General features: G+C 36.8%; 2 long non-coding RNA genes across 2 annotated transcripts in view; one reads left to right on the top strand and one right to left on the bottom strand.

Moving 5' to 3' along the window:
• The window catches only part of LOC107597270 (uncharacterized), a 26,484-nt gene extending 9,903 nt beyond the window's left edge, over window positions 1–16,581 (bottom strand). The window contains exons 1-2 of the long non-coding RNA XR_001610447.1: window positions 16,513–16,581; window positions 8,845–8,917 (exon numbers count right to left, since the gene is read on the bottom strand). This is a non-coding gene — a long non-coding RNA (uncharacterized lncRNA). The remainder of the gene's footprint in view (window positions 1–8,844; window positions 8,918–16,512) is intronic.
• On the top strand, window positions 16,572–25,079 carry LOC107597271 (uncharacterized). Its single transcript, XR_001610448.1, has 3 exons — window positions 16,572–16,581; window positions 20,556–20,561; window positions 24,956–25,079. It is a non-coding gene; the product is annotated as an uncharacterized lncRNA (long non-coding RNA).

Genomic DNA, 25,079 nt, shown 5'->3' with positions numbered 1-25,079 from the left:
ATGCAGCATTCAGCACAACAGCAGGCAGACTGTTCCACCCCCTGAAAGAGGGGTGAACTTCAACTTCACAGACCATATTAAAGACAGAGTAAAGGAAGGAAGAATACAGAGGATGAAAGTGAAGATGGCTTATGGGTGTCAGATAAAAATGGCAAAGAAAAGTGATGAGGAGGAGGAGGAGAAGAATAAACCAGAAAAAAAGGAAGAAGCAGTGATTTATGGCACATACTGTATGAAAGAAAAAAAATGATGGAGAACAGGACTCAAAAAAAGAGAGGGGGAAGGGACAATACATTCATCATGTAGGAATCTTGGTGCAGATCCTCTGTAAAATAAATAAAAGATGAATGAAGTGGTGATGACAGTGATGACGACAGACAGCTGAGGGAACCAATAAGCAGATACTGTATATATGATATCAGACATGAACTGCAAGAGAAATTAGATGAAAAATGACACAACAGTGTGGAGGACAAGAAAGAAACGGAAGAAACAGCAGGTAGAGGTAGAGGGTGAGTCATCATGCATGCTTTAGCCCCATGCAGAGACAATCATGGATTAGTGAGAGACAGAGAGGATGATGGGAGAGGATGAAATACAAAAATGTTTCTTTCATAGAAGAGATGAAAGAAACTGAAAAAAAGGTGAAAAAATGAAATTAGACAAACAAGAAAAAAAGGAAACCAAACAGGAAATAAGAAAGGAAATGAACAGGAAAATGGGAAAAGAAAAGGGGTAAGGAAAAGGAAAGGAAAATGGAAAGAAAGGGGAAAAGCAAAGGAAAATGAATAGGGAAGTAAAAGGGAAATTGCAAAGGAAAGGGAAAAGAAAGGAAAGGGAAAGGAAAAGGGAAGAGGAAAGGAAAAGGACAAAGGACGTAAAAGAGGAGAGACAGGGAAAATGGAAAGAAAGGGGAAAAGCAAAGGAAAAGGAAAGAAAAAATGAATAGGGAAGTAAAAGGGAAATTGTAAAGGAAAGGGAAAATGAAAAGGGAAGGAAAAGGGAAGAGGAAAGGAAAAGGATAAAGGATGTAAAAGCGGAGAGACAGGGAAAATGGAAAGAAAAGGGAAAAGCAAAGGAAAAGGAAAGTAAAAATTAATAGGGAAGTAAAAGGGAACTTGCAAAGGAAAGGGAAAAGGGAAAGGAAAAGGCAAGAGGAAAGGAAAAGGACAAAGGACATAGATGGGGAGAGACAGGGAAAATGGAAAGAAAGGGGAAAGAAATAAGAAAGAAAAAGGAAATGAATAGGGAAGTAAAAGGTTCATAGGAAATGAAAGGAAAGGGGAAAAGGAATGGAAAGGAAAATGTATTAATTAAATGAAAAAGAAAAGAACAAAAAGGAAAGGAAATGGAATAGGGAAATGAAAAGAAAGGAAGAGGAAAATGGCAAAGGAAATAGGAAATGGAAAAAGGAAACACAAAAGGGCAAATGAAAAAAGAAAATGGGAGGAAATTATATGGGAAGTGAAAAGGGAAAAAGACAGAGAAAGTAAAAGAAAGAACTAGAATTTCAAAGGAAAACAAAGTAAATAGAAAATAGAAATGGGAACGAAAGAAGGAATGGGAGGAATATGCAGAGAGGAGCATACAGACAGAAAGGGGCAGAGGAATTGGGCCCTGTAGTGCGGCGCTACCTTGTTCCACCAGCCCTGCTGTGGTGCCTGCAGCCGCGGCTACTGCAGCCGCAGCCGCAGTGACCGAGGCGGGAGCCGTGGCCTGCCTGCTACCCACTAACACACACACACACACACACACACACACACACACACAATCACAAACAAAATGAGAGAGAGGGAAGAGGAAAGGGGGCAGAGTGAAAGAGAACCATTCATTAGTCTATGGGAGAAGAAACTGTCAGTTATAAGAACACATGAAACCAATTTTCTTTTTATTTCTTTGAGACAGGTGGCTTGTAACAAAACAATCCCCACTCAAACAAGAGCCATATTTTCATTACAACAAAGACAAGACTCTGACCCAGAAGGAATCATCCCTCCTAACATTCAAAACCACACACGTTTATCAACGTTCTCTGCTGGACCATCATCTAGAGGTTACAAGCAGAGCCCTGACATCACAGATGAGATCAAAAGACAAAAAGTGCTACTATAACCATTTGAATTCCCATTAAGGATGTAGTTAAATAAAGGAGACTTGACAGAGAGAGAGAGTGAAATTACATGTGCAGTGAGAATGCATGTTATTTTGTATTATGCATGATATCTGTGAGGTCTGAGCATGAAAACTGCAACTGTGTATATAGAGAGTGGTCCCAGAAAGTATGTGGACACTTAAACCACACTTAAAAATGTATGAGCATCACATTAGATATTGACACAAGTGGCATTTAGAAGTGGTAATTTGTTAAAAATTATTTAAAGATATTTAAACCATTCAAAAGTAAAATGTAAAATGTTAAGAATAGTTCACCCAAAAATGAAATTACCAACTTTTTTGTGATTTTTGAATTTAATTTAATTTGACGTAATATATATATTTACGATATGTAGCATATTATTAGTGCTGTCAAACGATTAATCGCCATTAAATCGCATCCAAAATAAAAGTTTTTGTTTACATAATATATGAGTGTGTACTGTGTATATTTATTATGAATATATGAATACAAACACATGCATGTATATATTCAAGAAAAATATGTTATGTTTATATATTAAATATATTTATATATAATATAATAATATAAATATATAAATGTATATACATGTAAATATTTTCAAAATACATACTGAATGTGTGTGTATTTATATAAACATAATAAATAAACACAGTACACATAAATATATTATGAAAACAAAAACTTTTATTTTTGGATGCGATTAGTCGCGATTAATCGTTTGACAGCACTACATATTATGCATGACACTACATGATAATTTTGTTCAGTGTATGTACATGACAAAAAAATATTCTTATCCACTTCTATCACAAAACCTTTAGGAAAATGATTGTTGTTATTTTTTAAATAAGAACAAAGAACCAAATTACAAACAATAAGACAAAGATACAAATGAGACTACTTAACATTTTTACAGGTGCAAAATACTACAGAAATTGAATAATCAAATGTCATTTTTTTAAACTTTACTTTTTCATTCATGCATATTTGTTTATTACACTACTGCATCAATAATTTCACATAGTATTGTGCTTTTTGTGATTATTTTGCTTTATTTAGCTTATTTTTATTGGCTTATTAGGCGGCATCACAAAAATGCTATATTTTATTGATTCCGCAATAGTAGAAACGTGGAAAACTGAAGGGACCCTCTAGCATTTGTTTTTGGGTGCCATTTGGTTTGATATCTAATGCAATAACAATATACAACTTCAAGTACAACTTAAGTCTCTAAATACTTGTCAGGGCCACAAAATCTGTGTATAATTATATAAACCCTGTATAGCATGGACAATCGTGCCCATGAGTTACTTTTATTTGAACATAAAACAAGTACATCTTTGACACACGACAGACAACAAAGCACATCAAGATGGAGTGGGGATGTAAAAGACACACAGACGATTCCCTGGAGAGCCGTAAGAACATACACAGACCAATCAGAAATCACACACACCTGTCAACTCAGCTGCCAATCAAAACCATTCTAAAGTTAATTTCCAATGAGTCTGACATTAGTGCACTGAACAGTAAAGTTGAAGTTTATTCAACTTTATTTCAATTCAATTCCATTCAACTTTATTTCTTTGAAGTTTATTTCACTTCGGAACATTCATTCACGGATTTGCGCTACTGTCTTCACACACAGACGAAACTTACTAGACATAATATACCTCTGTAAATAAATACAATATAAATTCACGTCTCGCGCACTTTAATCCCCTTTGAATGTACCGTGTACGTTCCCTTGGAACTGGAATCATGGCGGAATATCATGTGAAGTCCATTTTGCAGGGCACTTACGGTCAAATAAGACAACGCTTGAATGCTGCTACATGAACAAGAGAATGAAAGTGAAATGAAAGTGTTGGCTGGTGTCACTATCTCGCGAACGCGGGCGGCGGATCTCCACCAAATTCGGGGGATCCCTTCAGCTTGAGGAGCCCTCTCGAACGCCACCCTCCATGCGTCGGTAACAGCCCGAGATCGCCAGATCGGTCGGTGTCCGACCACGAATTTAACTGCCCGTAACTCCCGCACCCGGGGGCTATCAATGCAGGGGTGGTCTCATTTGAAAGGGGGCATCAAGATACACTCGATTCAGCATTCGAGAGGGTCCCTCAAGCTGAAGGCATCCCCCGAATTTGGTGCGGATCTGCCGCGCTGTTACCGTTCAAAGTTTCAATGATATTCCATACACCTAAATCTGCATAATAGAGCTGCACGATTCTGGATAAATTGAAAATCACGATTTTTTTTTGTCTCAAATAGAGATCATGAATCTCCCACGATTCTGAACTAAGCAAAATAACATGTAATTTACTAGAGGCCGTGACAAAATGTTAATTGCCCCATTCTATTGAAAACTGTTTAATTAATTTGAATGAATTATAAAAAAATTTTTTTGAATGAATAATTCAATGACTCGCATAAATAGGCTACTTTACTTGCTCCATTACTGAATGAATCAGCAGTGTTGAACAAATCTCTTGAATGAATGATTCAGTGACTAAAGCCCGGGATACACTGCACGATTTTTGGCTGTCCCAGACGAAAGATTGCCATTGTGAAGCAATCGTGGCGATTTCTGTGATCGTGGCTCTTAATCGGTGGTCCTATGTCGTACAGTGAGAGAGGTTCAAAGACGGGCGTTTTCCCGGTCTTGTGACCAAAGATAGCCTACGATAGTTTTCAGACAGTGTCAGAAATTCAGCATGATCAACGCACAGTGTGTTTGCTGCAACGACCTGCGTCTACTCAACAGCCAATGAAATTGCAACATGAAATTACGTATTGATCCACGCGACCAGCGGCGCTACAATTTCAATGCCATGGAGGCAAAAAAAGTAGAAGGTATACTGGTATGTGGGATACCCATAAAGAACAAATTCTTGCTGAGTTGTGGCAGCAGAGGGCATGTTTGTACGTTGTGTCCTCTAGCTGCTATCATGACCGCACCAAAAAGGACATAGCATGGAAGGAGATAGCGGAGGAACTGCAGCTGAGCCATGAGCGGGTCCATATTGCCCTCTTCTGCCGGCGCCTCTTCTTTGTTTCAGCGCACATGAAAAGCACAACTGCCAAAGCGCGATCCATCTTGACGTACTGGTATTTGTTTACCACTAGCGCATGCTGATTGCGCTAACGTGTGTCGCAGCCGTCGCAGCCTACGTTTCAATAGGTGTCATCATCGTACAGTCTACATGCTTGTCGTACCCAAGTTTAAACGATCCATGTAGCACAGTGTGATAAAGTAATGATCTTATAGGATTGCTAAAATCGTGCAGTGTATCCCGGGCTTAATGCAGTTTTTAACAGTCACCAGTCACATGTGAGTAACTATGGTTGCAGATGCAGAGTCAACTTGCTCTCAAGCGCTCACAGAGCAGCTTTGACCATTCCAATTTGGTGGACGTCTTACATACAGCGGCCTATCGAAACAGTCGCTAACGAGGCATTTACAAAAAACAATATTTGGTTTTTAAAAAGCCTTTTTCCAAAAGGTACATCTGGAAAAAGGAGGGTCATCTTATAATCAGGGTCATCTTATATTCGGGCCAATACGGTACTACTTTTCTACATGGTTATCCCTGTTCCATAATGCTCATTATTACAATCACCTCACCACCATCCCTTCATTAAAAGTTCCTAGATTGGTCTCCATCCTCAGCAGCACGCACATAGCATAGCTAATGCAGAGTGCTTCCAAAAAAAAGAGGTTAAACATGCGCACTGCTGAGGGCTGGAACACCAGCAGCTAATCCCAGACTTAAACCTCAGTAGTGGGAGGAATTTTGATGAACAGCACCCTCTGAGAACAAATCTAGCAAAGAAGATCTGCCAAAATCACTCTCCAACGCTCTTTCATAAGCATATAACCTCTGCAGTGAAATCCATAACTTGACTTTGTAGAAAAAATCTCATCAGCATGGGCACAGCTATGAATCAATGTACATATATATGCATACACTGACAAACACAGCTGGATGCAATGCTTAAATTGGCTCGAGTTTTAAAAAGCCTTTTTCCAAAAGGTACATCTGGAAAAAGGAGGGTCATCTTATAATCAGGGTCATCTTATATTCGGGCCAATACGGTACTACTTTTCTACATGGTTATCCCTGTTCCATAATGCTCATTATTACAATCACCTCACCACCATCCCTTCATTAAAAGTTCCTAGATTGGTCTCCATCCTCAGCAGCACGCACATAGCATAGGTAATGCAGAGTGCTTCCAAAAAAAAGAGGTTAAACATGCGCACTGCTGAGGGCTGGAACACCAGCAGCTAATCCCAGACTTAAACCTCAGTAGTGGGAGGAATTTTGATGAACAGCACCCTCTGAGAACAAATCTAGCAAAGAAGATCTGCCAAAATCACTCTCCAACGCTCTTTCATAAGCGTATAACCTCTGCAGTGAAATCCATGACTTGACTTTGTAGAAAAAATCTCATCAGCATGGGCACAGCTATGAATCAAAGTACATATATATACATACACTGACAAACACAGCTGGATGCAATGCTTAAATTGGCTCGAGTTGGTTTAGTTTACTTGCTTAGCTCAGTAAAATCCAAAAAAGCATGGGTGTTGATAGATGTGTCGTGTGCTATTGTGTCTGTCTGTGTGTGTGTGTGTATGTGTGCAAGATCGTTGCTCTTTTCTGCAGTGGCATTCCTGTCATGCCCACTCAGATTCCCGCTGTGGAAGAGCGCGTGTCCCACGCTTCCATTCAGAAGGGCACTCCAGTGTGGGCAGACACTGATAGCGTGAAACCAGAGTGCTGGTACTGTCAGAGTAGAGTACGGAGCTGACCGCAACAATACTGTTTTTAGCATTTACCTGGTTTCTTTTTCTGGATACTGCTACAGTGAAACTGAAGCTTGAATCTAAATGGATTAAATCTAGCGATGCACCAAAATTTCACAAACTGTACATATTTGAAAAATCAAAAAAGAATGAATTTGCAGTTTTAAATGAAAACGTTTCGGAAGGCCAAAATCATTGATTCAAAAGAGTAACGACTGTAAAGAGTGATACATATTAGCATATTTTATCCACAAAACATAGATAAGCCACAACAGGTAAGCATGTCAGCATTATGGACACACTAAACCATGATGAAATATTATGCTAAAATAGTTCAGCTGAAACATTGAGAGACGGCTTGTTGCTGAAGAACTTTACTACGAGAACTTGGCACTTGATTTTTAGTTTCGATTTTCTAACATTAATTCGAACCTAAATTCTTTGAAAATCATCTGCTGAAGTCTATCGCAGATCTAGACATTAATACATGTAAATAACTATGGTTGCAGCTGAACTAGGGAGGTATGTCAAGCGTTCATGATCCAATATTCGGATAAAACAGCAAAAAAAAACAAAAAAAAACTATTAATACATTTTTGGTTTCAGACGAAATAATTTTGAAATTCTGAGAGGTGACTTGTTCCAAAGAACTACTACGACTGGATTAATTTATAATTTGAGCTTGAACAGCATACAGAGTTCAATTATCCAATTACACAAATGTAATTATTACCAAAACCTTTCTGTTTTCAGCTAAATGACAACTTATAATTTGGTTTCATATTTCTATGCTAATTAAATCGTATTGAAGCACCTGATTTATTGATATACATCTGGATGTAATTTCGCACGTGCTGTTTACAGACTCAATATGTCAATAAAAGCACACAATACAAAGTGCACCGTTTTCAAAAGGATCTGTGCCTTTTGAAGTAAACCTGCAGATAAAAGTGCATTTATAAAGTGACATTACATATATATACAAGTCACAATCAAACCACTTACACATGCATACGAGACAAGCAAACAAGACAAACGAGCAATTTACAAGATTGCTATCAACAGATAAACATGCAGCATGCATTCCGAAGCGGCTTCTCTTCGCCGACAAACCGCAAAGCGCTAACTATGTGTTCGTACAGAAGGCATGGGATATTTTTGGCAGTTATGATAAGCATCCTAGGCTCATTTCTGGCCGGTTCACACTGTAATCTGACTGCAAAGCATGCCAGGTACTGTAGCGTGAGTGACAGACTGACAGTAGTTGAATTACATCTAGGAACAACATTTCCCAGAAGCACACTGCATTTTAGAAAAGGTCAAAGGTCAGAAGGGAGCAGTCAAATGCCATTGTAGTGCACTCAAACCTGGACATGACAACTGGTCTGGGACTGGGACCCTGATGTCTACACTGACTCTCTGGTCAATAAAAGCAATCTAGATAAGAGTTATATTCATATTTAATTAAATTTGGCCTATTTTTATTTATATTATTATTACAGACATTTTAGTGGGAGCACTTTTGAAGTTCAAAAGAGACATTTATCTTGATTAATAAATTAAAATCAATGTCGCTCTTCAAGTCAGTCCAATTAGCGCAGTCTTACCTGAACATTCACGAAAGTGAATTTATCACCAGCAGCGGCCAAACACAGCAACACACAAGCACGTACGCCATGCACTATCACTGTGTGAAATCGGACTGACCTCCCATGTAGTTCTCAATCTTTCCCCCCCCCCCCGTTTTCGCAGGGAGAACAAAAGTGCCTATCAGCAATTACGTCAGTCAAATCGACACAGCGGTAGGCACGGATTTCTACATACCAACTTTTATGAGCGCATACACAAGTTCACACACTCAAAGGGCAGCGATGACATCACAACCGTCACTTACCTTCAGGTCTCGGTGCACCACGCCCATTTGATGGCAGTGAAGCACCGCCTCCAGGATCTGCTGGATGCAGTGACTGCATGCAAACAGCAGGGGGCGCATGTTAGTCTGAGCAGCACTACAGTCCCGTGCACAGGCCAGGGGTGAGGGGTATTTGGGGCAGGTAAAAATGTAAAAAGGAAGGGGCAGGGCATCTTATCTCTGGACTCAAGCCTTGCCTCCACGTAGCTAAATATTAGCATACATTAATAACTGAAATAAAAACCACTTAAACGGCTGAAAAACCGCAGGTGGATTTTAGCACTAATAGTTAGAAAGCAAAACTTCTTTAAAGGGTTAGTTCACCCAAAAATGAACATTCTGTCATTAATTACTCCCCCTCATGTCGTTCTAAACCCGTAAGACCTCTGTTCATCTTCGGAACACAAATTAAGATATTTTTGAAGAATTCTGAGAGCTCTCTGACCCTCCCATAGACAGCAATATAATTACCACGATCGAGGTCCAGTAACGTAGCAAGGAGATTGGTAAAATAATCCATGTGACACCAGGGGTTCAACGGTAATTTTACGAAGCTACTGTCTATGGGAGGGTCAGAGAGCTCTCAGAATTAGGGGTGCTCTGATTGATCGGCTACCGATCACTATCGGCCGATAATCACTGTGGGATGATTGATCGGCGGTCTCTAAAAAGGCCGATCTCAATAAAACGATCTCAAGCTGATGACGCGCATGCCGTGAGAGGTTTGGCACGACATGCAGCAGCACAGTCTCGGTCTCTGTCTGGCGCGGGTAAAATAATTATTATGCTGAAGGTGAGGTGCAACTCCTATTTCTTCATTAAATAACTCTTAGAGTAATTTGAAAACCTTCTGTGGGACATAATTTCACAAACAGCGTGAGTGAATCACCACACGCGTGCTCTCTTTCCCTCTCAAAATGCACAAATGGCTTCAAATCACATCGCTTCTGCACTATAAGCGAGCTGCACGCTGCACAGTTGACACAGGGATTGTCACTTACACAATCACGGCAGTGTTGCATCGTCACTGAAGTTTATAAATTGCATTTATCTTTAATTCTTGCCAGTGTTTAACCATTCAGCGCTCGTGCGCTCTCCTGGAGACCGTGGGCTTATGCACACTCGCAGTGCACACACATAATGCCAGGTTCACATTACTCCGTTTGCAGTGCGGTGCGTATTTTTTTCTGCGCTCATGTTAACGGATTAAAGCATTCACACTGCACACAGTTGTGGTGCGGCAGCGGGTTCCAGGAGCGGTGAGTCTGCAGTGCAGAGATCGTTTCCGCACCGAGTCTGTTTTTGCTGCGCTGCAAGTGCTTAATTAAAGTAACAGCGCATTGTTTGTGGTAAATATGAAAACGAAAATGTAGTAATTACACCATAAATGCATATAATTAAAGTCTACTGTGTTTCACAGTAACACATATGGCTTGTTGGCTAGTTTTAAAGGAAAAAAGCACTTTTAGATAAACAAGGCAATAATAGATGGCACTCGTGGAGGTAATCAAGATTTAAAAGCAAAAGGAAAGGCAGTAGAGCTGACTGTTTGTCAGTGGTAAGTTTTAATTTAGAATGTTTGAGATAACGTAAGAAAATTATTTGAAATGTTTTGCCACTTGCTTGAGCAACTTTTTGTGCTGTGTGTAAGCTATTGTGCAACAATTGCAGGAGTGTAAAAAAAAAGTGCTGCATTTAGGTGAGATAAATATATATTTTTGAAAAATGTCTAAAAAATGCTCCCCTCCACCCCTCAAATAAAAAAAAATCCCCTCTCACAAGAGTCACCTAAAAGAGGAGAATTCCCCCCATTTTCAAAAATGAAATTCAGGGCCTGAATAAATTTCCAATAAAATTCCTGATTGGAGTATTACTATAAATAATTCTACATGATAAAAATAAGGCTTTAAAAAGATCTGTATCGGTGATCGTATCGGCAGATACTGCTTTCTGGGATCGACGATCTGTGATCGGCCTCAAAAATCCTGATCGGAGCACCCCTACTCAGAATTCATCAAAAATATCTTCATTTGTGTTCCGAAGATGAACGGAGGTTTAGAACGACATGAGGGTGAGTAATTAATGACAGAATTTAAATTTTTGGGTGAACTAACCCTTTAATAAGCAAAACTTAATATAATTTGATTCAATTGCGATATAACTAAAATTGGGTACAATAGTAATATTATTTATGGAGGCAATGCTTTGCGTCTTTTGAGAGTTTTATTTTATTTTATAGACCTCTCCCATTAAATTACTGCAAAGTATAACAGTTCCCAAAAGATTTTCCTTTTTTTTTCTCTTTTGTTTGATACAGCAGGGTTGTTATAATTTAGTGTACAAGTGGTGAACAGATCATAGATTTAGATATTTACAAATCAAGTGTAAGTTTCCTATTGCTTTTCCACTGGCCTATTATTATGTACTTTGAAGCGCTTTAGATTTTAGTTTAAAAATAATGATAATAATAACAACCATAAGACTCCTATTTTTTCTTAAAGGCAAAAATCTTCTCATGAACTGCTCATGTAATGGATCGGAGATCAACTCAATCTAAAAAGCCAAGAATGCAACAAAACTGCATTTACATACACCACCATTTAAAAGTTTAAAGCCAGTAAGTAAATTATTTTTTATTTTTTTAAATTAATACTTTTATTCAGCAAGGACACATTACAAGTGACAGTGAAGACTTGTACATTGTTACAAAAGATTTCTATTTTAAATAAATTTGGCACTGAAGACTGGAGTAATGGCTGCTAAAAATTCAGCTTTACATTAATGTAGAAAACAGTTATTTATTATTTAAGTTACGAAGACATGCTACTAGGTCCATTTCATCTACAACATTACGGCAGCTTCCTATACCCTCTAGATTCTGCTAATTTGCTGCTTGCAGCTCTACTCCTCTCCTCCTCTCCTAGGGCAGTAAAAGAGGGTTTTGGAAATTAAACCTTAAAGTAATTCATACAGAGTAACACAGCTGTATATCTATGCATTCTTTCATAAATATAGTGTCATGAGAGTGCAACGTGATTGCGGTTTGAGTGCGTGTTGAGGAGTGTAGATAGCAGCAGCAACACGTGCACACACGCATGTGAGCTGGATGCCAAGAGACCCCTGCATTTTGCTATGCACGGGTACAGCCTACACCAAGGCGAAAGATGCTTTCGGTATTTAACAGCCCAAACCCAGATCCGACACCCAAGTGATAATACACTGAGGGAGACTGAGGTCGGCGGTGGAGGAAAAGGCGACATCAGTTGGGTAAATCAATTAATGCTGTAAATGGCTCTCTAGGTCAAAGCTATTCTAATATACAGCATATCCCATGAGTCAAATCATTCAGTGCTGGAAGAAAAAGATGGGGGCTGCTATAGCTGTTCTGCAATCACACACAGCACATGGACGGTGAACAGTACGAGAAGTGAGAGAAAAAAAAAACCTTCTTTCACACATACTGGAGGATGATTCTGTCACTCTCTCCCTACAAAAGGCAAAATGTTATAAATGATTAGATTTACATAAAACTACATAAAAGCTATTTAAAGCAATCTAGCCTTAATGACCATATTTAAGTTTTAACGCAGCACTTTGAGCATGAACATTACTGATAGGGAAAGTGCTGCATAAATAACATTATAGCTGTGATTATTATTATCCATGTGCAGTGCACACCGCATGAGTTTACTGGCATGTGTGTAAAGTTCTGGCATGGCAGTAAAGTTCAGGGCTGTAAATTAAAGTGCTGCATTTGCTTTCTAAATGTCTCCCATTAAAAGACCACGGAGCATGACATATGGTCACGGCAAATGTAAGACAGACCGTCTCCGAATAAACCCATTTCTCCGAGTGAATCTGTCTGTTTACTCTGCCTTTAAATGTATGAATGCATAGAGGGATATTTAGATATTAAAAGCATGTAAGGTTTTGTGCATTCATCATAGTGTGTGCGTGTGTGTTTCTTCACACCTCCCCCAGTGTCAGCTGCTGATCATGGCTGGACTGCAAGAGAAGATGCGTGTATGACTGTGTGATTTTGTGTGCATGTGTAGGGGTGAGACAGGAAGTGTCACTGTGTTTCAGCACAAAATCTCCACTTGAAAGCTTTATATTAATATTAGCTTTAGTCCCTGTACTAACGTCACTAAATATTACTGTATTTGAGTCTCTTCTCCAACCCTTCATGAGATAGAGAGCAATTTAAAGGGGTCCTATTATGCTATTTTACAAAGTCTTGATTTTGTTTTGGGGGTGTACTAGAACAGGCTCTCATACTAGGTTGTTCGAAAAACACATTATTTTTCACATATTTTACATTATTACAACACGTCTTTCCCCAGTCTGGCATTAACGGCTCGAATAGTTCCTGTATCAAATGAAGGCTCGCCTTCTGAAATACGAAATGGGCTGTGATTGGGTAGATGGGCCAGTGTGTGTCGTGATTGGTCAGCTGGGCCAGTGTGTGTTGTGATTGGCAGCACTCGGCGCCTGGTCGGGAAATGTCATGCCCCTTACCATAGCCGCCTGTGAGCTTCAGTGTAAATATTGCATCAAAATCAAATCAATTTGAGTGTGATTTAAACCCGGATGATTGTAACCACTCTAAGTTCGTCTGCCTTGGGAAAGCTAGCATGTCTCTGACATAGTGATAACACTCGTTGCCTTCTCTAGTGCAGCTCAACCAGGTCTCGTCCCATTCGTCGATATTTGTGATATCACAAATCCCGGAAAATATGCATTGTAGTCCAAACGAGTCGTTCGTTGTAGTTTTTCAAAAGTGATTTCTGTTAAATAAAATATCTCCTTTTGAAGTGGACTTTGAGCTTTGTAACTTTGCAGATCGTTTTTATGCTCAAACAGCAACATTACAGACTAACTAAAGTTGAAAAAGTGAAAAAGCATAATAGGACCCCTTTAAGCACTAACTTTTGCAATGAGAAGTAAAACTGCAGTTACACTTTATTTTAAGGTGTTCTTGTTACAGTCTAATTATACATTTATGTACGGAGTAATATTAACGTGTACTTACTATATGGTTAGGTTTAGGCTTAGGGTTACTTGCATGTAATTTTGCATAATTTATTGTTATTACAATAATAAATACATGTAAATGTGTAACAAGCACAGCTTAAAATAAAGAGTTACCAAAATTACAAATCTAAGGTGATTTGCTAGAAAATCTCCTTTGCCAAGGCATGCTGTATACCTTAGGGCCCTATGATATCCGTGATGCCGGAATCACCAAATCCAGTCATAAAAAATGGAATTTACAGTAAAATGCGGAATGCCACAGAGTTTAACAATATTTGAACGAATAAATCAAAAATAGAGCTGCACACAATATAGACTAGTGTCTGTGGAAATTAAACCGCAATAGACTGCTATTGAAATGTGAAATCTGCATGTGCGTCTCGGTGTGAAAAAGTGACACGGTTTTGTCTACTACACATACTCAAGCATGCTTGTGTTTCCAACATCTGCCGTCTCACTATGTGAGGACGGTCCACATGAACTTCATTTCATTTCATGACTATTTCTCCATTTCATTTGATAAAAAATATTGATAGATACACAAAGGAAGTCAGAGGTCGGTCTACATTATAACCCGCCAAAATAAAAGCTTGGCTTGACTTTAAAAAAATGTTGACATTATAAAATATATTACTGTTGTACAGTAGAATGTACTTAAAGTAAAAACAATAATATATTTCACTGAAACGTTATTTTTAAGGAATGTTGCATAATATCACAATTTATCGCCCATGTTTTAATTTAAACAGTAAACCATTTTTGTGCAGCACTTTGTTTGCCAAAAAATGAGAGGACTTGTTCAAATGTCATTACATTTTAAAAGGGTGATTAAATTGATAAAGTTTCATGCATTTGTTTGATTACCACCGTTTTTCATAAGAAATTTGTGTTAAATTTAGTGCTGTCAAACGATTAATCGCGATTAATCGCATACAAAATAAACGTTTTTGTTTACATAATATATGTATGTGTGCTGTGTTTATTTATTATGTATATATAAATACACACAGATAAAATATATATTTAGAAAATATTTACATGTATATATTTATATTTATATTATATATATATAAATACATTTTATATATAAACATAACATATTTTTCTTAATTATATACATGAATGTGTGTGTATTTATATATGCATAATAAATATACACAGTACACACGCATATATTATGTAAACAAAAACTTTTATTTTGGATGCGATTAATCGTTTGACAGCACTGGTTAAACTATAAAACATAGAATCCAGAAAAATTTAAAGAAACAACACAATTTCTGGAAATAATTAAAACATTTCATAGCGCCCTATTATTAGGGATGTAACGATTCATGATTTTCAAGTCACGATTCGATTCGATTCACGATTTTGATTTCACGATTCGATTCACAATTTTTTTTTTTTTTTTTACAAAATGAGATTTAAGACAAATTAGAAATGAAATGTGTCCTTTTATTATTGCTTGGACAAAATGCTGCACGTTTCTTTGTGAAATTGAAATATAACACTATAATAAAATACTAATATAGCACTTGCATATTACTGCTCTTTTGTTGGTTTTGATTGCTTCTATTGTCCTCATTTGTAAATCACTTTGGATAAAAGCGTCTGCTAAATTACAAAATTTGAATATAATGTAAATGTAAATAACAAAACTAAATTGAAATTTTAAAACAAGCCCCAAATCAAATAAATAACACAAATAAAATAAATCTCTTCATATAAACAAACTAAGGCTTTGTCTGTGCTCTTTCCATTTAAAATTAGAGGCAACCACTGCATTTTAATCCTGATCCAAACAAAGATGCAGCATACATGCAACATGAGCAGTTTTTAATCTGAATTAGATTGTATCATTTCAAAATTTGAAGCAAAAACAGAATGATTTGACTTCAGTTTTGTGAAACTATGCATAAAAAATATCTGCATGAAACAAACAGCAGACGAGCTGCCAGCAGGTGGCGCTTGGCTTCCGCTGTAAACAAAGCAGCGCTGCACTTATGGCAAGATGAAAAGAAAAAAATACCATCTAAACTTTTCTAAAGACAGTAAGATCCCCTCAGACATACATTCATATAAACTCCTACACCTAATTGAATCGCGATTTGTTTAGCATCTCAACCGATTTGAATCGTCACATATTTGAATCGATTTTCAACCGGCTCGCAGTTAATCGTTACATCCCTACCTATTATTGTTTCAAAAAAATGGTTTGTTAAAGTTGCATGAATTCAATGAATGCAAGAACATGCAAACAGTTTTGTAACAACATGAGGATGACTAAACGATGACAGAATTGTCATTTTCGGGTGATCTATCCCTTTAAACAATAGTAATAGAAAGTAAGAACGAATAACTAAAAACCTCACAAGCAAAAATTACCCATAACACCTTGAGAGCTCTGATCATCTGCACAACGGCGTCAAGCTAAAGATCAAGCACAAGAAGTAAGGATTCGGGAATTTTGGGAAAGCAGTCAATGGATTAAGGGAAGCCCATGATGCCATACACAGACGGACAGACAGACAGACAGACAGGCTACAGCTACAGACAGGAGCAAGCAGCGGCAAACAGACAGGTTACAAACAGGCAGTGTGTGAGCTACATACTGACCTTCAGGTCCCTGTGCACTATGTCATGTTGGTGAATATGATGGACACTGTCTAGAATCTGATGGATACAGTGACTATGAAGAACAGAAAAAGAAGAGGGGGAGGGAGGGAGCGAGAGGTGAAGAGGAAGATGTGAGGATAGATGCAGTGAAATCAAACGATTGATGGAGTGATGGCAGTGCATTGAACGAAAGGAGCGGAGATGATAGAGAAAACAAGGTGGCGGGTTGAATCGATGCACGAGAGATGGGAGGAGTGACGTAGACAGTGAGGGAAGAGAGGGAGAGAGGAAAGTGAATGGTGGAAGTGAAGAGACAGAACCATTTAGACATAAAACACACTACTGTCATCAACAAGAACAAGATCAGAGAGAGAAAGAAAGAGAGAGAGAGAGTAGGTGAGGAGAAACAGGTGTAGTGTAGTGTGTGTTAAATCTGAGGATGTGAGAATAAAAGCTGGTGTGGTGTGGGGAGATTTACTATATACATTTACTGTGTCTTTGAAGGGGCAATCTTTCTCACACGCACACACACATATTCATGACAACATCGTGTTTTATATATTATATATATACTATGGTTCAAAAGTTTGGGGCTGAAGATGTTTTTGAAGCAAGTCTATAATGCTCACCAAGGCTGCATTTAAAAATGCAATAAAAATAGTAATAATAATAGAATTTAAAATAACTATTTTCTGTTTTAATATATTTCGAGGAGGGGAGAAAGATGAAGCTAATTACGTGTGTTAATTGGAGCCCTAGTTTCTCCCTCTCTCTGAGGAGGCAGGGGGCAGCGCACGGCTGCAGGGCTTCACAAGAAGAGGGACATTTCGTGTGAAAGAGAGAACAACAGAGATGGAGAGGATGGAAAGAGAGAGCGAGAGAGAGAGAGAGGAGGGACAGACAGCAGGTGGCTGGAAGCAGGTCAGCAGGAGACGAGCACAAGGAAAGAAGCGGAGATGTTTCCTTGCAATGTTTCTCTATTCCTACAAAAGAAACAGGCAAACATTTGATTTCTCAGTCACATTTAAACTTTCTAAAGATATCTAGAAAGCAGTGTGGTTCACTTCTAACAGATACTTTTTGTAAAAATAAATTTAGATTTTCCTGTAACAAATTACATTTAAAAAATAGTTAATGTGTGTGATTTAAAAAAAATTTTTTTTACATGATTGTCAGTACTGTTTTATATAATAACAACAATAATATTATTAGAATATTTTAACAATAAAATATTATAAAATAAACTATTATTATTATTAGTGCTGTCAAATGATTAATCGCGATTAATCGCATCCAAAATAAAAGTTTGTTTACATAATATATGTGTGTGTACTGTGTATTTTTTATTATGTCTATATAAATACACACACATGCATGTATATATTTAAGAAAAATATGTTTGGTTTATATATTAAATATATTTATATAACATAAGTTATATTAATATAAATATATACACATAAATACATGTATACATTTTCAAAATATGCTGTGTGTGTGTATTTATATATACATAATAAATATACACAGTACACACACATATATTACATAAACAAAAACTTATTTTAAATTCGATTAATCGCGATTAATCGGTTGACAGCACTAATTATTATTATTATTATGACTGTTATTGTTATGATTTATATTTATTTATTATTGTTGTTGTGTCTGAAATGCAAAGTTGTATAAAATACATTTCAGTAACACTTTACTTTAAAGTCCATAATGTGCGTGGTAATACATTATTATCTTGTCGTAATAATTCTAACCGAATTTAAAATGCATAGTGTTACAATGAATTGATAAGTGTTATAATGTATTAACTGTGGTTACAATTATTCATGAGATTGTACAATGCATTATAAGGTGCATAATTTTCTGAAATTTCACACTCACAATTGTGCTGTGACAACCTCCACTTTATTTGACAAGGATATCTAGGGAATAGATGCTAGCACTTGTTTCAAACACAGTTATCAGCCTATAATTTCATCTCCAGAGGCCAACGACTGCTTTATATATACCTATTATAAGAGCCCCTGTGCAATATACTACAGTAATTACAGTGTAAAAGCATCGTGCAAGAGCACATCAAGAGTGTAAACTGCCCTTCAGCAAACACTCAGCGAAAGTGTAACGTCGTAACTAACAGCTGGGTCATGAGAACAAGAGCACATTGCTCAACTTTAATAATGGTGACAAACCAAGACAGTGAGGCTCAGTATCTGTGGTTTATACACTTGAGATTGAACCTGTAAACTTGATAACAATCAAGATCATAATGCAAGAGTAACCGACTAGTCAAGTACTTGTTTGCACCAAATAGTTGACCAAATGCAGTACTTAAACTACAAAAATATTTCTTCTCACTTTTACCTAAATTGTCATTTAAGTAGTTATGTTATACATTTATTATATATTTTTTATTTATAATATATTCAACCTCAATAAATAAACAGCCATTTAAAAATAATTGTGTGTTTTTTAATGATGTTTACACAACCGTTCAAAATTTTGGGTTCAGTTAATTAAAGAAATTACTACTTTTATTAGCAAAGATGCATTCAATTGATCAAAAATGACAAAGATTTCACACTGATGCAAAAATTACTTTATAATTCCTACTTATTCTTTTCTTAAAAACCTTGTTTTCAAAGAATCCTGTAAAAAATGGCTTCCACAAAAATACTAAGCAGCAAAACTGTTTTCAACAATGATATTAAGTAGTAAGAAATGTTTCTAGAGCAACAAATCAGCATATTAGAATGATTTCTGAAGGATCATGTGACACTGAAGACTGGAGTAATGATGCTGAAAACGCAACTTTGGCATCATAGAAATAAATAGCACTTTTAAAAACAATTAAAAATAAAACAATCATTTTAAATTGTAAAAATATTTCAAAATATGCTGTATTTTTACATCAAATAAATGCAGCCTTGGAGAGACTATATTATACACACACACACACACACACCTAAACAATTTAATTGTATTTATTATTGATAGATATACTGAGATATAATATATATTATATACTATATAGCATATACTGAGATAAACTCTATATACTTATTAATTTAGTCAAATGACACGCATACACTTACCTAAAAGAAAAATTAGCTTAAATGTCAAGGGCAAAATCGTGTTTTTGGATCGTCTCATCTCTAACTTTCAGTTAGCAGACCAGAACTGTAACTACTAAACCACACCTCCCCACACGAACGATACCACGGAACAAGCACTGGGTCAAAAAAACCCACAAGAGAGACGGTCAAAGCGTACGTGGTACACACACCCACAGGAAGTCAGTGCGAGTCATTATGTGGAACTGCATATATGGGCTGGACTAACACCTTTGACTGCATACTGTAAACCCTGGTAACAAGCACACAAGCACACACTCACACAATGTGGAAAGGGATCTGCACAGGATGGTCAGGCTGCCTGTGTCTGTGTGCATATGAGAGGGAAAGAGACATAATGCATGATGAAAGAACAGAGACAGATCAGTGGAAAAAAACAAAACAAGAGAAGACATATACATAGACAGAGAGACTAAAGACATAACAGCAACACTCTAGAATTGTATATTGTTGCGAACCTTAAACCGCATAAACACATTTCATTACACCAAATAGACAAATTAATGTTCTTTTTAGCAGCATCATATGACCCCATTAAAAGTACAAATTATAAAACACTGAATGGTGTGATATAAGCTGCAAAAAAACAAAAAAAAAACAGCCCAGCATACTTGGTTACACATGCTAACACAGTAAAATGTTAAAAAATTAAATCAGTATTTGTAAATTATAAAAAAAAAATTTGTTAATGTGAATTTAGGAATCACAAATGTACAATTTCAAGTATGAAACACAGATAATCATTTTGAGATCTGCTAAATCTGATCTAAATATAAAAATAAGCATAAATAAACATGCATAAAATAAAATATCAGCTTTTAAATTAAATGTTAATATCAGCTTTTAATTAACAACCGGGCATTTCAAGTAGTGAAAAAAAAGTTTTAAAAAAAGTAGTCAAAAGTAAAATTTCGGGTAGACTATGAATAAACCACGTTCAAAATAAACATCACATCACATTAGCCATCACATTGGTCATAGCTCCAGTGTAGAGTTACAGGACTTGTTTCCATTGGCAATGACATCACAAACCTGATATGCCATTATGCCTTTTAATTACACTATCATTATTTCCTGTCGAGTGTTGAGCATTTGGCACAAAAACATGAGAGGAGGCAGCAATCACAAACCATAAGCTTGTCACAGTTGCACTAAATCAACGTCCCAGATCTCATTCAGTCTTAATAAAAGGGTCAGTGCGGCCCAGAATTGAGGGTGGCTAGATAGAGACTCAACACAATGTTTAGATGTATACCTTCACTTTTACTCCAGATTAGATTTAAGCTTCAGATGGTGAAAACCATACTAATATCTAACCTAAGTTTCTTCTGAAAAGTCATCTCAGCCTGATCTCAGCCTTCTAGTCCTGGGCGATAAAACGGTATCGATATTTATCGACGATACTCCATCGATAACGATAGAAAAAATGTTCGATATAGCGCACGATATAGGCACGTGCTATGAGTGATGCAGACAGCACACACAAACACAAACATGAGTGCTGTGCCTCCCTGTGATGAGGAGATTGTGAACTAAAAAATTAATACTAGTCGAATTTAAAATAAAAAAAAATTCATTTGAATGCAAAAATGGTACAGTCGAATGTTAGGTGTGCATCAGGGAGCTTCATCAGTGGAGCACCAGATGCGGTGATGATGATGTGAAGTTGTTGCATTTTAATGTTTTGTTAGTCTAGCCCACGAGACGCGCCGCTGCTACGTTATTCATTCAAAATATTCGAGAAATATAGCAGCTCAATGCGTAGAAGATCTTGATTAGGTTAAAACCGAAAACAAGCCATTCACACAGAACGCAAATTCAGCGCATTTTTTAGACGGACAAATATGACTGCTGCACTCACGTCTCACACAAGAGATGTATAGAAAGCCATGCAAAGTTAAAACAGTTTAAACGTTTAGAAAACACATGGTGAATTTGTGGAGGTTTATTCCTTTTCACTGCGTCTCATATGTTTTTAAATGCAATCTGTGTTCAGCGATTCGGCTCTTTTTTTTATTATTTATGCAATGCATAAATACATGATGCTGTTTTGTTCATAATTGTTTATGCAATTTACGAAATTATATTTGATTTATATATGTTAATTTAGATGTTATGCATTTTTTTTTTATGGACAGTTATTTCATTGCATTGACAATTTAATACGCTGCATTATTTTGCTCATTGCGCCCTCCTGTGGCTTCCGGAGACAAGCCAAAAGTTTCCATAAGACTTATTTAATCTGCATATAACACATAAGAAAAGAGATATTTGTTTAAATTGTATTTTGTGTTGGGCTGTTAAAACAAACAAAACTTTTTTTGTTTGTCTCAATATATTGGGTAAATTAAAAACACAGTGGTTAAATAAAAAAAAAAATTTCTATTGCGCTTTGTTTTTAAAAAGGTTATAAAAAATGTCAATAATTATCGATACCAAACAATATGAAACATTATATAGTTGATACATTTTTTAGCTGTATCGCCCAGCCCTATCTATATCTACGTCTCATATATCTATATCTATACCAACAAACCTCTCAGTATAGGACATGGTTATATAAGAGCACCCTGCTGGCCCATCTGGACAGAGAACACACTGCCTAGGCTGTTAATTACAATAACAATGATGATGATCCTAATGATGATGATGATGAGCTACTATAAGTGTGGAATAAATGCTCCCTTCTTGAAAATCAACAGAGACAGCACCAAAACCCCATCAAGCCCAAAATGGATTAGGGCGATACAAAACATGTTTCTCAAGCTTATGATTCATGCTCTAGAAGGGCATCTAATGTTTCATCAAACTGATAGCAACACAAATAACGCCTCAGGACGTATCAGAAAAATTAAATCCAACAGCAACACACGCAATTAAAAATCAGGTTTCATTAATGACAGACACAGCTAAAGGCGACATCAACGATTTAAGAAGAGAGCACAAAATTATCAACACAACTGGAAGTTCAGCTGATGTGAGTAAATTCACTACAGTCACCTAATGTAGATGCAACAATAATAATAAACGCTGGAAAACTGCAATGCTGAACAATTAGGTGTGCAAAATTTCACCACTATGTTTTGTAAGTGAAAAGTGCAAGTAAGTGAAAGTTTGAACTCACAAGAATTCACAACACAATCCAACCAGTAAGGATACAGTCATGAAAACTTGTTCCACTGTTCGACCATTATAAATATTCATATTTAATGTGCTCATTTTAATATCACTTAATCTTATATATATATATATATATATATATATATATATATATATATTTAAGTGTATATATATATATATATATACACCAAGTGGAAAACAAATGATGACTGAAATGATGAAATAAAATAATACCAAATACAGGGACGCGGGAAGTAGGGGTGCTGCAGCACCCCCTGTTTTCACATGGTTGCAAATGCAACGCCAGGTTTGTTCATTTAAATTTATTCAGTTTTAGCATTTAATAATTTATTTGTAATGATCTCTGAAATGTAAATTGTACGTGGGCTATAATAAACCCATATCTTTATAAACATGATTCATTTTACTTGTGATGTTTTCTATGTGGGATGATTAGCCTAATCCTCATGAACACGTGACGCTAGTGACCCCCGCCCCCCCAACACGGACACACACAGCACCCCCAACCGAAAGCATCTTCCCGTGCCCCTGACCAAATAGAAAACAACTGATGACTTTTCCAAGAATTAATTTCACTTTACTAAATCATTTTTCTGATGATGTTTCCACTGTTTGACAACCACAAATACACAGTAGCTATTGTTTTATCTATACAAACTTCTTTTTGCTAACTGTTTCGCTTAGAAAGTGTGCCTGTGCTGTCTTTTAGATCAATCACACTTAGTTTGATCTTTTGTTATGTAATGCTAAGACAATACAAAAATACTGTAAAGAATAAGTGTACCTTAAATGTCCAAATACTTTTTTGGGGGAGTCACTGTATAATGCATAACCTCCACTGCATCAGTACTTAAACACAACACTGTATGAAAGCAAACCCAAACATAAATCGCCATCTGACCTCTGTAAAACAACATTTATTGCAACTGACACTCAAGGTCACCAAGTCACACAGTGGAGTTCCGTGTGAAGAGCCAATTAGCCTGTATTCAAAAGGTGTTTTTTTTTCCATTTGATCATGTCCCACCTTTACCTATTGTTCAATATTTTATTGTCCCTATTCTCAGCCTTGCCATATTTTAAGATTTAATGGCTTGGCGCTGCCTCGTCTTACTCCTACTAACCCTAACACAGAGACAGGCTTCTTGATTGGCTGTTGGCCGGGTCTGGAATCCCGCCCCTTTGTCTGCCGCTGACGCTGATGTGCGTTGACCTTAAGCTCAGCTGCTGCATTCTCTGAGTTATACACATACTCCTGAAGCTGTTGCAACACTAGCGCGCCAACACCGTCAACCCAGCTATGAAGCTCCGCTCTAGCTAATGAGTTCCCTGCAGAAGCTGTCGTCCTATACCACATTTAAATAATACCCTTAAACCACCACACACTTCATTTCCAAGACAAGATATCGATTTCAAGTTGAAAACCATGCATTGCTAGTTAAAGGTTTTGGTGGTTTATGGTTGAGCAAAACTACATGTTTTCAAAATAAACAAAAACGAATTGTTCGTGAAATGGAAATTTTCTAAATGCATGTTATTGATCTTCCTTTGAATGATTTGGCCAATCATTGAGTCCGCTTAAACTCCACCCGTTTTTTACAATCCAGCCATTCTGCCTCCATTCAGTCAAGAACTGATGGACTGAACCAATTCATTGTCTCGTTTTTTTTCTTTTCCATAATCACGTTTCAGTTTTGTACATCACAAATTGGAAAGAAAATATCTGTCATTACTTGTGTTACTTCACAACTTTAAAGACACATTGGAAGACATACTCTTGCAGAAATTTGGACAGAGCACAGCAGATGTACTTTTAAATAACAGCATTTTTATAATGCAATGCTAGTAGCAATATCCTCAAAAGAAAAAACAGTGTGATCACAACCATCTGAATTCGTAATTATAGGATACAGTGATGATGTTTGTAAAGACCCAACTATTTCCGAGATGATTGCACAACTAAACTATAGCGTGCTAAAAAAACATACAAGCAAAAAATTATTAGTGCAAAAATCTAGATAAACTAGACTAATCAAAGGTTGGATGACTAGACTAGGGCACTATGATTTCAGGGATGCAGAAAACACGGACGGAATCGTGGAATCTACTGAATAATGCAGAATGTGACGGAATTTGTCAAAATTAATGAAAAGTAGGTCATTACACTTAAATCAAATTGTGATGTGGACTAGTGTCTGTACATATTAAGCCTCAAAAAGACTATTTCAATATAAATCCTGCATGTTCTGCATGTCTGTGTGATGAGTGGTGCAGACGCGT

Source organism: Sinocyclocheilus grahami, unplaced genomic scaffold (assembly GCF_001515645.1).
Source record: "Sinocyclocheilus grahami isolate Dianchi unplaced genomic scaffold, SAMN03320097.WGS_v1.1 scaffold230.1, whole genome shotgun sequence".
NCBI classification, from domain to species: domain Eukaryota; kingdom Metazoa; phylum Chordata; class Actinopteri; order Cypriniformes; family Cyprinidae; genus Sinocyclocheilus; species Sinocyclocheilus grahami.
This window is presented reverse-complemented; position numbering and strand designations above follow the sequence as displayed.